General features: G+C 42.9%; 1 protein-coding gene across 3 annotated transcripts in view; it reads left to right on the top strand.

Moving 5' to 3' along the window:
• Window positions 1-5,082: 5,082 nt before the first annotated feature.
• Window positions 5,083-13,216, top strand: part of OSMR (oncostatin M receptor) — a 94,482-nt gene continuing 86,348 nt past the window's right edge. For 2 of the 3 annotated variants that reach the window (XM_007961444.3, XM_007961442.3), the window contains exon 1: window positions 5,084-5,192. The gene's annotated coding sequence lies outside the window, so the exon portion shown is untranslated. Of the gene's footprint in view, window positions 5,193-13,216 lie in introns of all 3 variants that reach the window. The other variant, XM_007961443.3, reaches the window with a different exon arrangement.

The raw sequence follows: 13,216 nt of genomic DNA, 5'->3' as shown, positions 1-13,216 counted from the left end.
ATCCTTACCCTCCTCCTCCCTCCAGTAGGCTCTGGTGTCTACTGTTCCATCTTTGTGTCCATATGTATTCGATGTTTAGCTTCCACTAACAAGAATATGCAGGGTTTGGTTTTCTGTTCCTGTGTTAATTTGCTGGTTCAACTTTGTGGTTCAACATTTATGTAGCGAAGCTGTGAGTTGTTTTTTAGTTGCCATGGACCCCCAGGTTGAAGGTCATGTAACTTGCGGAGGCCCAGATGAACTAAGAATGCAACCATGGGCAGAACCTAAATGCTTGGACCACTAAATTAAGAAGTGGACAGCATATGGTAGGATCCAGGATTCAACAAGACTGCGCCCTCGTGTCACCTCATGGCAGGATCCAGTCAGATTATGCCTCCCAGCCTCACCTTACTGCAAGATCCAATCAAGTCACGCCTCATTACCCTCTGACTATAGAACCTGAGACAAGCGCCGGGTGAGGACACAGATTTGAGCCAGACCCCTGTCTCCTTGCTTGGCAGCCTTGCAATAAATTTTTCTTGCTACAAAAACCGAGTGTTTCGGTGTTTGGCTTTCCATTGCACAGTGGGCAAAAGGACCCAGTTCCATTCAGTAACAGATGTCCTTTAATTAATCAGGCTTTATGGTAAATTTCAGATTAAATTTTTTTTGGAAGACCTGTTTAGCTTTCCACAAAATAATTATTTCCACAAAATAATTTTAGTTTCCAATAAGCTTTTTTTTTTTTTTTTTTAGAAATAAGGCCAATATCACCACCAATAATAATCACAGAGGCATGCATTAAGGCCTAAAAGTGAATCTTTAAGATGTCAATGTCAGCTGGGCACCGTGGCTCACATCTATAATCCCAGAAATTTGGGAGTCTGAGGCGGGTAAATCACTTGAGCCTAGGAGTTCGAGACCAACCTGGACAACATAGCAAAACCTTGTCTCTATAAAACATACAAAAATTAGCCAGGCATGGTGGTGCATGCCTGTAGTCCCAGCTGCTTGGGAGACTGAGGTGGGAGGATCGCTTGAGCCCAGGAGGCGGAGGTTGCAGTGAGCCAAGTTTGCACCACTGCATTCCAGTCTGGGTGACAGAGACCCTGTCTCATTTTTAAAAAGTCAAATGTGATAATATGCCAACAAAATACGGAATTCTACAGAACTTGTCAATGAGGGTAATTGTAAACCATCATCGACTGCTTAGGTGATGAAGCCATTTTCTTCACAAAATCCCCAATACCTTCAAATTCCATCAGTTGGTAACAAAATGCTGCCAAACTTGTAATTATAGCTATTTATAGTAGTGGAATAAATAGAATCACAATTATATTTCACAATTTACATAGCTGATTTCATAGATGTACGTATACATAGAGATATAGATAAATATAATGTTCCTGACAGTTACAGAACTATTTTTCCTCTGAGAAGTTAGACAGGGTAGCAATACATTCCACTAATCCCTCCTCCATAATAGTTACACATACGAGACTTTCTGATGGAAGATGGGTGAAAGAGGATGGATCGAGAATCATTCTCAGGGTTTTGACTTCACTGTCCAGAGGACACTAAATGAAGGCTGGCCCATTAACTTAGTAAAGATAAAAGGCTGAACCATTCACTTAGTATAATAAAATCAAGTGAGCACAACTGAAGTTTGAATTTGGGCATACTAATTTCGAAGTACAAAGAAATTGGTCTGGAGTGCAGATGAAATCATTGCAATGGAAAGGAAGAGCTGAGAGCCATCATGGCACAAGTGATCATTGAAATCCTGGTTGTGAATGTGATCATTCAGGAGGCCCTGAGGCCCTGGGAAACATCAACATGTAGGGGGCAAGTGGAGAACAAGAAGCCCAAAAATATGAAGGAGGAGGAAGTCAGGTAAATGAAGGAAGAATGGAGAGAGTATTGCTTTTGAAATCAAAAGGAAACAGAACGTCCAGAAAGAGTATTTAATGGGCTGGGTGTGGTGGCTCATGCCTGTAATCCCTTGGGAGGCCGAGGAGGGCAGATCACAAGGTCAGGAGATCGAGACCATCCTGGCTAACATGGTGAAACCCCGTCTCTACTAAAAATACAAAAAAATTAGCCGGGCGTGGTGGTGGGCACTTGTAGTTCCAGCTACTCAGGAGGCTGAGGCAGGAGAATGGCATGAATCTGGGAGGCGGAGCTTGCAGTGAGCCGGGATCGCACCACTGTACTCCAGCCTGGGCAACAGAGCGAGACTCTGTCTCAAAATAAATAAATACATAAATAGAAACAGACACACACACACACATTAAAAAAATAAAAAGAAAGTGTTTAATGAAGCAGAGTAATATGTGCCTTGGCCACACAATCTTATCAAAACTAAGCGAGGATGGATATTTTAGCTCTTAGCTTAATAAGCTATTGGTATTTTTCATCTTTTTCCTATTAGCTATTTTCAGGATAATTGTTTAAAACTAACTTATGGAACATAACCTATGTATCAGTTTCCTAAGACTGCCATAACACATTACCACAAACTTGGTGGTTTAAAACAACAGAAATGTATTCTCTTAGTCTGGAGGCCAGAAGTCTGAAATTAAGATGTTGGCAGGGTACGCTTCTTCTTAGGGGTTCAAAGGGAGCCTGTTCCATTCCTCTCTCCTAGCTTCTGGCAGTGTCCGGCAACCTTGCCATTCCTTGGCTTGAGTCAGCATAAGCAGGATCTCTGTCTCAGTGGTCACACAGTGTTCTTTCTGGGTGTCTGTGTCCAAATTCCCCTCTTTTTAGAAGTACAGCAGACACCGGATTAATCTCGTATGACTTCAGGTTAACTTGATTAAATCTGCAAAAACGTGATTTCCAAATAAAGTGAAATTTGGAGGTTTTGGGTAGATCTGACTTTATGGACCCAGTGCACTCACTGTTAAGGGTATGATCGTGAATTTATAGGTCCTACTGCAACTAGATTCTAAAATTAAGTATAAATTTAAGTAATTAGAATGGTGCAAAAACAGATGAATTATATGTGGGCACCAAATTTTTACACTTCAGTCTCTTTCAATTGCAATAGGAGCCCAAAATAAGACTCACTTTTTAGAAATTCATACTGGGCTGAATATTTCTATTTGATGTCTCATTTGGTAGAAGAGAGATCCCTTTCAACTGTTTCTATAAACAATAATTTTTTTCTCAGTAAAATATAAAATCATAAAGCCTTTCCAACTCTTGGGCTTGGCAGTTTCCATAACCATGCAGATGGCTGAACTAATGGACTCTTTAAAACTCTTCAAGTAATAAGAGGTGCGGCAAAGGACCATACATTTATTGAGACAAAACTACCTTTTATTATCATCAAATATTTACTATGCATCATGGTCTTTGTGGCACCATTAGGTATTAAGTGTATTAGGGCCTTTAGGCCTTTGTTTTAGGAAAAATAAAAAAACAAAAAGATTCCCAAAAATGTCATTCCCTTGGGATGACATTGGGGAGGAGCCAGATATGTGAACAAACATAAAAGTAACATTTTAAAATAATCCTGACATTATTTTGAGTCATCCAGTCAATTCAATATAGGATTCTAAGATATGTTTATGGTCGATACTTGCTGATGACTCTTGGTTCCCTCCCCCACCCTCCTCCTACAACCTTCCTTTTGTGACAGTTTCCAGGGTCCCCAAACTCAAACCAAACTGGGCTCAGCTGATGTGGAGCAAGTCCCCTTGCCTGCTGCTCTGTCAGGCATCCAGACAGGTGAGGCTATGGGATCCCCCAGTCCGAGGCTGCCTCGGAAGGCTCCTGTTATCCTCTAAGAGAGATCAAAGCACCTTTCAAAGGCCCAGACACGGTAAAGATTGGATGGCATTTTTGGCCAGGTGCGGTGGCTCAGGCCTGTAATCCCAGCACTTTGGGAGGCCGAGGCGGGCGGATCACGAGGTCAGGAGATGGAGACCATCCTGGCTAACACGGTGAAACCCCATCTCTACTAAAAATACAAAAATTAGCCGGTTGTGGTGGCGGGCGCCTGTAGTCTCAGCTACCAGGGAGGCTGAGGCAGGAGAATGGCGTGAACCCGGGAGGCGGAGCTTGCAGTCAGCTGAGATTGCGCCACTGCACTTCAGCCTGGGCGACAGAGTGAGGCTCCGTCTCAAAAAAAAAAAAAAAAGTTTGGATGACATTTTTAAGGGGTAAAGTAAATCATGTGTAGCATGTCGTTGCACTGGGAAATAAAGGCTTCGGGACTGTTGCAGCCGAAGAAACTTTGTCGGACAGGGCCTTTCTAGATAGGACGCAAGTAGGGGAAATATGGGGACCCTATGATTCGGTTCAAACACGTTTTCATTGCTCTGGACTCCAAATGGAAACACGGCCAGAAGTTTGGTTAAAGGCCTTCTCTTGCCTGAAGATTTTCAGCCGGGGATCTCACAGGTTTGGCCTCTGGGTTGGGATGACAAGTGTCCCTGTGGGATACACAGCCCCAGGCCTCATCGGTCACTCGGCTTCCCTCTGGTTCCGCCGGCTGGCCCGGGCGTCCTCGGCCCGGGCAGGAGCAGCGCTGCGCGCTGCGCGCGGGGCGCGGAGCCTCGGCCGCGGAGTTTTGGGTTTCCATGTTTCCTTCCCAGGCCTCTCCCACTTCCTCTTCTTACCCGTGCCCGCCCGCCCGCAAAGTCCGGGTTGTGAGGCCGCGCCTCCCGCAGGATCGCGGCCGCCTCCCCCCGGGACCGAAGGGAGGGAATTCCTGTGGGTCCCAGGAGTGCCAAGAGTGCGCAGCAAGACGGGAAATTGCAAAAGACCTCACCCCTCTGCCCTCCCCCGCGGTTTTCCCGTAACTCCCGCCCCTCTGCGCTTGCCCCGCAGCTGATTCATAGCCCCGGCCCGGGCCGCCTCTGCACGTCCGCCCCGGCGCCCGTACCCGCGCCCCACGCGCCGCCGAGGACTCGGCCCGGCTCGTGGAGCCCTTCGCCCGCGGCGTGAGTACCCCCGACACCCTGGCCCCACTCGGCTCGCGCCCTGCCGCCGCGCCGCCCTCGGTGGCTTTTCCGACGGGCGAGCCCGGTGCTGCGCGGGAAAGAATCCGACAACTTCGCAGCCCGTCCCGGCTGGACGCGACCGGGAGTGCAGCCGCGCGTTGACCTCGGTGCCGCCTCTGCCCGGCGTTTGCTTTGACTGGGCTTCCACCTGCGCGGGGACGGCGTTCGGAGGGTCCTCGCCCTTGGCCCGCCTACCTGGTGGGTAAACACTAAACGATTCATTCCTTACAGGCCGCACACTGCGGAGTCGCCCATTTCCCAGCCTGTTTGAAATTCACCATCCCAGCGCCTCTTTCTCAAATGATGGAGGAATGTTTGTTGAGTGAAAATTCCCACTTGAACCCCTCTTGCTTCTCTCCCAACACATCGTGTGGGGGAGTTCATTGCTTCACCTCCCTCTCCTCTCGTAACCCTTAACTCCCACCTGACAGAGCCATTTCTATGGGAATCCGTGTATCTCTTCAACCTGGTCCCTAGAGAAGCGGGAGGAGCTCCCGCACAGGTGGAGAGAGGAACCCTCGGGCGACGCTGAAGTAGTGTCCGTCCGGGGCGCTTACCTTCTTCTCCAGCTACGTGAGTGGAAGTGGTCCTCTACATTCTGGAAACCTAGGCACAGAGGGGTTCTGGAACTTGTCCAAGGCCATATAGCTAGCTGTGAGGGCACTGAAATCCGAGCCCGGCTTTCGCAGGCCAGGGCTTTACCCCTGACACTGTGATTCCTTTCTCGATAGTTCTTCGTCTGCCCTTCATCCACCCACCCATGCATGCCTGCATCCGTCTATCACCGTACTAGGTGCTGCTGATGGAGTGGCTTGGTAACAGACCTGCCTTGAAAACACTTTGGGAACAAGATATTCAAGAGAAGTAAATGGAAGGGTCTATGTAGGCAGAGAAGATAGAATTGAATGTGGGATACTTAGTTTGAGCTAGAAGGAATTCTGATGGAGGAGAAAGAAATTTTTGGGTCTTATTCCCAAGATTGAAACTGACTTTGGAACACGGGTCAAACTACTTATCACCTCTTAGATTCCTTGTCTGCAAATAATAATGGTTCATACTTACTGTGGACCAGCCCCTATTCTAAGCACTTGACATATGCTAGCTCATTTAAGCTTCATGAGTGAGGCGGGTACTAGTTTTTTATTCTTATTTTCTTGAGGAAACTGAGGCCCAAAGAGGTTTGTAACTTGGCTAGGGTCACACAGCTAGCAGGTGTATCAGGATTTGGGTTTGGAGTCTGCTCATGATCCCTGTGCTGTAGCTGAAACTCTAAGACTGGGTAGTGTGTTTCATTATGATTCCTGCTTTGTCTCTCTCCTGGACTGCTATAAAATGCACTCAGAGCCCTCGATGTTCCCAAACTCCGCTGTGTCTGCGAATCATTTCTGGAGCTTTCAAAGCATCAAACTCCAACCACAGCCTCCTTTTCAGAATCTTCAGGAAATCCTCAGTTTAATGATTCCCACATAGCATTTGTTCAGTGCCTTCAGTGGCAGGAAGCTCACCACCTCACATTTTATTGTGGGAAGAGCTAGTTCTCTGCTGTAAATTGCCTCCTTGTGACTTATATCTTGGTCTCAGTTCCCGTTTGTCCCAGCAGGTGTGGCTAAGCCTTTTGTATCAAAGGTTGCTTTGAGAGAAAAAGGCTGGTTTTGGGTGTTTCTTCCGCAGGGACTCGAGCCACATTGGGGAGAACATATAAACACTGGATTATTTCCCCCTCTACCCTTTTCTTTAACCTGAACAGACCAGGAACACATGCAGAGGTGTTCCTGGATCTCTCATATTTTTGTAACCCTTTTGTCCTGAGGACAAAACCGAATCAGAACTATTAACGGTTTTGAAAGAGGAATCAGTGGTACTGTATTTGACAAGAAGAAGGAGTATGTTTTCCTTGTGGAAAAGGTCTGGGGCGTTCGTTGGCTGCGATACAAGGGAATCTTAGTGAGTGTGGTCTCGCTCACTTACAGGAACGGTGAGCCTTGGCCCTCCTTTCCCTGGGAGAGGAAATCCTTAAAAATCCTTAAATTTCTTAAAAAATGTGCAAAATGGGGGGGAAAAACCCATACCAAAACAAATAGAATATCATGGCCTTGCTAGAGAAACCTCCTCCTCCAAGCAGGCTTCTTTGTAGCTACATGAAGGGAGAATTTTTTTCCAACAGCTGTGTTGGTGGCTTCATAGCCTTCCTTCCCTCCACATTTTAGTTCTACTGGTCGCTCTGCATTTGTGCACTCCATGTTGTATTCTGTTTTTATGTTTTAAAAATAATACAAATAATAACTCATTCTCAAACAATATAGAAGTGAAGTGAAATGTAGACGTGCCATCACCATCCTCCCTACTGCCACTCAGAAGAGGGAAGGTTAAGTTTGATAATACCATTCTAAGGTTTGTTTTTCTTTTCTGTAGATTTACATAATACTACATATACATATGTTTTAAATATGCAAATGATCTTACTATACTTATTGTGCAGCTTGCTTTTTCACTTTCCAAGTCTTAGAAACCTTTCCATTGTCTCTATGTATCTCTTCTGTTAATGGCTACGTGTTGTTCTTCTTTTGTGTGTGTAAGATGGTCTAACTCTGTCACACAGGCAGAAGTGCAGTGTCATGATCATGGTTCACTGCAACCTCGACCTTCTGGGCTCAAGTGATCCTCCCACCTCAGCCTCCTGAGAAGCTGGGACTACAGGCACATGCCACCACACCTGACTTTTTTTGTTTTTCTTTTTGTTTGTTTTTTTTTGTACTTTTTGTAAAGATTGGGTCTCTCCATGATGCCCAGACTGGTCTTGAACTTCTGGGCCCAAGCAGTCCATCTGCCTTGGCCTCCCAAAGTGCTGGGACTATAGGCGTGAGCCACTGTGCCTGGCCAGCTACATGTTATTCTAAAGTAGAAACAGAATGTAATTTATCCATCCTTTCCTGTATTGATGGACACTCAGCATTAGCAACATTGCTTCAGGGCAGATCACATATTCATCTTCCTGCTCAAGTGTGAGTATTTCTGTGGAAGAGAATCCGAGGAGAGGTATTCTTGTTTCAAAGGATTTGCCCATTTTTCCACTTGATAGATACAAAGTGAAAGGTAAAGATGTAACTGAATTTTTTTGTAAAGTTTAAGACAGTTGATCCAATAGCATTTATTTAATAATTCATCTTTTTTCCAACTCATTTGAAATTCTGTTTTTATCATTAAATAAATTCCTGTTTGTAAAAGGGTCTGTGTCAGGACTGTATTCTGTTTCATTGATCTTTTTTTTTTTGTCTTTTCCTATACCAGTATCACTCTGAGTTAACTGCTGTAGCTTTATAGTGTTTTTAAAACTCTTGTAGCATATATTTGTACTTTGAAAAATAACTTTTTTATAAATCACATACATTTTCTATTTACAAATAGCCTGTCAAGTTTAATACAATCCTATTTTTAATTAAGATTTTATTGAGTTTATAATTGTTAGCAATTTTTAATGCTTTAATGTCCACTTTGGTATGAGCTCCAAGCTTTAAGGAAGCTGTGTCATGTGAACTTTGGTTAATGACTTATCTGATTTCAAATACTGGCTTCACATCAGATTAACTGGGTCACTTTGGATAAGTTACTTTTAAACTTTCTTATCCTTAATTTCCTCCTTTGTGAATGGGAATAATAATATAATCCTTTTCTTAGCACTGTTGCGAGGATTCAATTAATAAATGCATGTAAGTCACTTAGCAAAGCACCTTGTAGAGAGTTAGTATCTAATACATGCTAGCTGGGATCTTTTTCATATTTACATCTTACTCATAGTTTTGCAGAGTGGCTTACTGGTAATAGGAACCAGTAAATAATTTCCTTTATTTCTTGATAGTATCCTAAGAGACAAAAATATATCATATATTTTAAATATAGTAGTGTTTCTCAAACTTCACCGTGCATATGAATCACCTGAGGAGACTGTCTAAATGCAGATTCAAGAGGTCTAAGGTCTGGCCTGAGATTTTGCATTTCTGACAAGCTACCAGGTAGTCTTTACACTGCTGCTCTTTTGTCCACACTTTGGGTATACAGTCTCGCACTACTATTTAAAGTTATGCTGCTAGTGATAGTACTTCTTATTTGTAATGAATGTGATTGACAGGGTTTGTACATTTATTTCTTTAAAAATTACATGCTAAAGAACTAAAGTACAGTTGTTTTCTTTTCTTCCTTCTTCCCTCCCTCCCTTCATTTTTGTGGAAAGAAAGAGGGTTGGTGAGATCGCTAAATAGAATACCTGGCTGTGTTCTTAGATCTGGAATCATTGGGGCAATTAACCATCTGAATGATTTTAAACCGTTGACTGAAGATGAAGACAGTCACATAAAATATATGCAGCCCGAATATGACATTTAATGTCAACTAAAGAAAAGCACAATTGTAAGTGGTTCTGCAAATAGAAAATATAAGACATGAAGAACACTTGGGAAAATGTAAGACAAAATAATTCTCAGAAAACAGTGATTGAGGTTCCATTGTTCATGTGTATGCCAGCTTTTGAGAAGATGTGTATCGACAGAAGTTATGCTTTCTCGTGAGTAAATTTTTCATACACCATGTTATTTCTTGGTCATCTCTTTCTACTTTCAGCCTCCCTAATGGGGGATTTTGAGCAAGTTTACTTCATATATATACTTCAGGGTGCCCGTCTGTCAGCAGGGTAGTATGATTTTTCTACTCAGGACATTGGCTATTTTTTGCATTTGGAAATGGATCATTAAAGTATCTACACTCTCTCAGAACCTAAGAGGTTACATTTTCTGTACAGAAACACACGGCATCCTCCCAGGTTGATCTAGTATGTAAAAACTGTCAGCCTTTTTCAAGTCTGTTCAATACCATGGGTTAGATTGGAAACATAAACACTGTCAACTAGTTTATTTGTGTTGCGATATATGGTTTCAAGTGTGGAAATAAGGAAATTGTCACTTGCACAAGACTGAGCTTAATAGGTTTAAAACATGCACACACACAAACGTTTTAAGGAATGCTTAATGTTGCAGAATTATATAACTTGAAATGAGTTATCTATAATTTCTCTTATTCCGGCCACCTCCTTCCCTCCATCTCAGCTCTAAATTTATAACTTAGTAAGTGGGTGTGTCTTTTGGGGCCAGTGTGGATCCCTCAAGTAGAAGACAGCAAGACAGAAACACATGTGCAGGAGATTTACTGGGGGAAGGACTTGTAAGGGGAAGGGGAGTAATGGTAGGCACAGAGCCTTCAGACCCAGTGCAGGTGTGATGCCTGTGGAAGGAGAGGGAGAGGAAGGAAGGTGGGAAGGAGTTGCTTCCAGCTGCAGCTATTGGCTGGGAGCAGCCTGGGGTGTGTGAATGTTCAGCAGATCTGAAGGGGCAGTGTCTGAAGGCTGTCAGTCATCTGTGCTCTCTTGAAGGGAGCACTGAGGGGCACAGCTGCATACTGCCACACTTCTCTTTCAGAGATGTTATTAGGTGTATACTGTTTTGAAACTGACTTATTCACTGATGTGGTTTGGCTGTGTCCCCACCCAAATCTCATCTTGAATTGTAGCTCCCGTAATTCCCTCATGTTGTGGGAGGAACTCAGTATGAGATAACTTAATCATGGGGCAGTTTCCCCCATGCTGTTCTCATGGTAGTGATTAAGTCTCACAAGATCTGATGGTTTTATAAGGGGACACCACTTTCACTTGGCTCTCATTCTTCTCTTGTCGGTCACCATGTGAAATGTGCCTTTCCCCTTCCACCATGACTGTGAGGCCTCCCCAACCACGTGGAACTGTGAGTCCATTAAACCTCTTTCTTTTGTAAATTGCCCAGTCTCTGGTATGTCTTTATCAGCAGTGTGAAAACAAACTAATACATTCACTCAGTATTTTAGAATATTTTTCCATGTCAGCGTATGGATCTAGTTCATTATTTTTAACAGTTGCATGATGTTCCTTTGTAGAAATGCACCATAATTATTTTTCAGTTCCTTTTTAAAGGCTCTTGAATTTTCATTTTTTTCCCTCGTGTACACAGTGCTATAAGAGTCTTTAAATACATGTGCATACAATATATAAGGTGACTCTATCTGTCTTATCTATCATCTGTAGGGCAAAATTTCAGCAATACGGTTATAGAATTATTTCTGGATCAACAGAAATACACATAGAATTTTAGTAGATGTAGTCAAATGGACCTCTGTAAAGTTGTATACTTTGATCATTAGTGAGTCACAATGCTTACTTCTGTAAACTCTTACCAGTGTGAGGCATTAAGACCATTTTAAACATTACCAATTGGATACTACATAGACATCCACAGACATATACACACACAATTGTCTTTAATTCTTAGTGATCTTGCCACGTTTTTTGTGGGGGAGGGTGATATTGTATTTCCTTTTTTTCATGAATTATGTATTCATGTTTTTCTAGAGTTGTTTACCTATTTTTACTTATTTCTAAGAACTCTTTGTATATGAGGGATAACTCTTTGTGATACATATTGAAACTATTGTTTTCATTTAAAGCACTAAAATGTTTCAGTGTTTATTAATCAGTATAGCTATCTTTATCTTTCTTCACCCTCCCCCTACAATCCTTATCTTTTTTGCTTATGGGTTTTATATCATGCCTAACAGATTATAAAACTGTTTACCTAGGATTTATTCTAGTAATTTTAACAGCTTTATTTCTTGCATTGATATCTTTGTTCATCTGGAATTTATTTTGCTGAAGGAAGTGAGGCAATAGCCATAATAACAAAATTAACATTAACTAGATTTGCTATATGTAGGTTCTCATAAGCCTGTTTAATCCTCATGCCAATGTTATAAGGTAAGTTATTTTATTTTTCTCTTCTGTAGAAAAGGAAATTGAAACCTAGAAGGGTTAAATGACTTGTCATTGGCCATATGGTTTTTAAGTACCGAAATAGGAATTTGACCCTAAGCATTTTATGTCAGAGTCCACGGTACTTAATTATTAATATTCCAGTTTCCTTTTCCCACAAGTCTGCAGGCTATTGTTCTAGTACCATTTTGGGGAATGATTTATGTTTTCTCAAAAGTGATTTAAAATATCACCTTTAGCATATGTACATATATTTTGGATTCAGAATACCCTTGGATTCATGTTTTTCATTTTTTTATTTGGCTTCATTTACCTCTTAGAGACACAGCTTTCATCCTAGCCAATGTCACAAATTCCAGAAATCTTGAACTGAACATTGCTTTTTTAAAAAAATCAGTTATTCATGAGCTAATTCAATTTTATAAATCAGGATTTGCCTTATAACTCCGGTGGAAACACTTAACCATTATCCAGTGGACAGATTCAGGAGGTAGGGTGTGGGGGATGGATGTGAAAGGAGAAATGCTCAAAGCTTCCCATGACTGTAGCTTCTGACTGTGGAGCTTTGAGAAGGAAGGGAATTGGAGTGAACACTTGTAAGTAATCAACCCTATGCTGTAAGGTAGAGGCCTCTTCAAAGCGACTCTCAAATATAACTGGCAGTATTCTAAAAAAAAAAAAAAAAAAAAACAAAGATAACCTAGCAGTAACTTAGCAGATTGCTCACCCCCACCACACAGCCCTCATCCTTGAGCGAACTAGGAAAGCCTGGCCCCGTCTTGGATTTTCACTTGATCTGCAGGAGGGGCCACAGTAGACGGTGTGGAGCAGCCCAGAGCTTCGTGCGCAGACCTCCTCTCTTTTCTGTCTGTACTTCCCGTTTGGTGATGATCTAGTCCCATGGGTTTAAGTACTATGTGTAAGGACGGAGGATGCGCCTGAATGTATATGCCTAGCCAGGACCACTCCCAGACCTCCAAACTGTGTATCCAGCTAGCTGCCTGACATCTTTTCCTGGAGATGAAATAAGCATCTTGAACTTAACATGTGACAAATTGAACTCCTGATACAGACCACCAGGTCTGTTCCTCCCACACTCCTTTGCTTCTCCATAAACGGTAATTACATTCTTCAGGGGGCTCTGGTCAAAACTCCTGTAGCCATCCATGATGTGTCACCAGCCCTGTCCTGTCAGCTCTATCTTTAAAATCACTCCCAAATTCCACCCACTGCTCACTGCTTCCACGACTGTCACCTGCTCTGAGACCCTCATCATTCTTGTCTGGACCACTGCACTAACCTCCCTAACCTCCACTGCCAGCGCCACACACCCCACCCCCACCCCCCACCTGTTGTCCGTCACTTCACTGTCGTCTCT

The sequence above is a fragment of the Chlorocebus sabaeus genome, chromosome 4 (assembly GCF_047675955.1).
Source record: "Chlorocebus sabaeus isolate Y175 chromosome 4, mChlSab1.0.hap1, whole genome shotgun sequence".
NCBI classification, from domain to species: Eukaryota; Metazoa; Chordata; class Mammalia; order Primates; family Cercopithecidae; genus Chlorocebus; species Chlorocebus sabaeus.
Note: the sequence above shows the minus strand (reverse complement) of the source record. Positions and strands in the feature narration are given on the sequence as shown.